We start from the raw sequence: 2769 nt of genomic DNA, 5'->3' as shown, positions 1-2769 counted from the left end.
TGAATCAAGTCATTAATTGTGATCTTAAAAATCAAATCTTTTTCAAAACTAATTTCAATCATATCTTTTCAAAAATATCTTTTTATCTTATCTTTTTTAAAAATCATATATTTTTAATCATATCTTTTTAAATCATATCTTTTTCAAAAATTTGATTTTCAAATATCTTTTTTAACTTCTTATCTTCTTATCTTTTCAAAATTGAATTTCAAATCTTTTTCAACTAACTAATTGACTTTTTGTTTGTTTCTTATCTTTTTCAAAACTACCTAACTAACTCTCTCTCTCTAATTTTCGAAAATATCTTCCCTCTTTTTCAAAAATTCTTTTTAATTAACTAATTATTTCAATTTTTAATTTTAACTTGATTTCATTCCTAATTTTCGAAAATCACTAACCCCTTTTCAAAATTTTATTTTCGAAAATCCTCTTTCTCTCTCGTCTCCTTCTATTTATTTATTCATCTAGTAACACTTCATCTCACACAAATTCGAATCCCCTCTTCCATCTGTGTTCGAATTTTCTCTACTTCCCTTCTTTACATTACATTCTTTTCTTCTTCTACTCACACAGGGGAACCTCTATACCTGGGCAAAAAGGATCCCTATTATTATTATTTTTCTATTCCCTCTTTTTCATATGAGCAGGAGCAAGGACAAGAACATTCTTGTTGAAGCAGACCCTGAACCTGAAAGGACTCTGAAGAGGAAACTAAGAGAAGCTAAAATACAACAATCCAGAGATAACCTTACAGAAATTTTCGAACAAGAAGAGGATATGGCAGCCAAAAATAATAATAATGCAAGGAGGATGCTTGGTGACTTTACTGCACCTAATTCTAATTTACATGGAAGAAGCATCTCCATCCCTACCATTGGAGCAAACAATTTTGAGCTTAAACCTCAATTAGTTTCTCTGATGCAGCAGAATTGCTAGTTCCATGGACTTCTATCTGAAGATCCTTTTCAGTTCTTAACTGAATTTTTGCAGATCTGTGATACTGTTAAGACTAATGGAGTAGATCCTGAAGTCTACAGGCTCATGCTTTTCCCGTTTTCTGTAAGAGACATAGCTAGAATATGGTTGGATTCTCAACCTAAAGATAGCCTGAACTCTTGGGATAAGCTGGTCAAGGCTTTCTTAGCCAAGTTCTTTCCTCCTCAAAAGCTGAGTAAGCTTAGAGTGGATGTTCAAACCTTCAGACAGAAAGAAGGTGAATCCCTCTATGAAGCCTGGGAGAGATACAAGGAACTGACCAAAAAGTGTCCTTCTGACATGCTTTCAGAATGGACCATCCTGGATATATTCTATGATGGTCTGTCTGAATTAGCTAAGATGTCATTGGATACTTCTGTAGGTGGATTTATTCACCTAAAGAAAACGCCTGCAGAAGCTCAAGAACTCATTGACATGGTTGCTAATAACCAGTTCATGTACACTTCTGAGAGGAATCCTGTGAGTAATGAGACGCCTATGAAGAAGGGAGTTCTTGAAATTGATACTCTGAATGCCATATTGGCTCAGAACAAAATATTGACTCAATAAGTCAATATGATTTCTCAGAGTCTGAATGGAATGCAAGCTGCATCCAACAGTACTCAAGAGGCATCTTCTGAAGAAGAGGCCTATGATCCTGAAAACCCTGCAATAGCAGAGGTAAATTACATGGGTGAACCATATGGAAACACCTATAATCTCTCATGGAAAAATCACCCAAATCTCTCATGGAAGGATCAACAAAAGCCTCAACAAGGCTTTAATAATGGTGGAAGAAATAGGTTTAACAATAGTAAACCTTTTCCATCATCCACTCAGCAACAGACAGAGAACTCTGAACAAAATATATCTAATTTAGCAAACTTAGTCTCTGATCTATCTAAGGCCACTGTAAGTTTCATGAATGAAACAAGGTCCTCCATTAGAAATTTGGAAGCACAAGTGGGCCAGCTGAGTAAAAGGATCACTGAAATTCCTCCTAGTACTCTCCCAAGCAATACAGAAGAAATCCAAAAGGAGAGTGCAAGGCCATTAAATTAATTACCATGGCCAAACCTGTAAGGGAGGTTGAGGACGTGAATCCCAGTGAGGAAGACCTCCTGGGACGTCTAGTGATCAATAAGGAGTTTCCCTCTGAGGAACCAAAGGAATCTGAGACTCATCTAGAGGCCATAGAGATTCCATTGAACCTCCTTACGCCCTTCATGAGCTCTGATGAGTATTCTTCTTCTGAAGAGAATGAGGATGTTACTAAAGAGCAAGTTACCAAGTACCTTGGTGCAATCATGAAGCTGAATGCCAAATTATTTGGTATTGAGACTTGGGAAGATAAACCTCCTTTGTTCACCAATGAACTGAGTGATCTAGATCAACTTGCATTGCCTCAGAAGAAATAGGATCTTGGAAAGTTCCTAATACCTTGTACCATAGGCACCATGATCTTTGAAAAGGCTCTGTGTGACCTTGGTTCAGGGATAAACCTCATGCCCCTCTCTGTAATAGAGAAACTGGGAATCTTTGGGGTGCAAGCTGCTAAAATCTCATTAGAGATGGTAGACAATTCAAGAAAACAGGCTTATGGACAAGTAGAGGACGTATTAGTAAAGGTTGAAGGCCTTTACATCCCTGCTGATTTCATAGTCCTAGATACTGGGAAGGAAGAAGATGAATCCATCATCCTTGGAAGACCCTTCCTAGCCACAGCAAGAGCTGTGATTGATGTTAACAGAGGTGAACAAGTTCTTCAATTGAATGAGGACTCCCTTGAGTTTA

General features: G+C 37.1%; 1 non-coding gene across 1 annotated transcript; it reads right to left on the bottom strand.

Annotated features, from left to right (window-relative positions):
- Positions 1–1173: 1173 nt before the first annotated feature.
- Positions 1174–1281, bottom strand: LOC112739829 (small nucleolar RNA R71). Its single transcript, XR_003170766.1, has one exon. It is a non-coding gene; the product is annotated as a small nucleolar RNA R71 (small nucleolar RNA).
- Between the last annotated feature and the right edge of the window lie 1488 nt (positions 1282–2769).

This window comes from Arachis hypogaea, chromosome 13, assembly GCF_003086295.3.
Source record: "Arachis hypogaea cultivar Tifrunner chromosome 13, arahy.Tifrunner.gnm2.J5K5, whole genome shotgun sequence".
In the NCBI taxonomy this organism is placed as follows: domain Eukaryota; kingdom Viridiplantae; phylum Streptophyta; class Magnoliopsida; order Fabales; family Fabaceae; genus Arachis; species Arachis hypogaea.
Note: the sequence above shows the minus strand (reverse complement) of the source record. Positions and strands in the feature narration are given on the sequence as shown.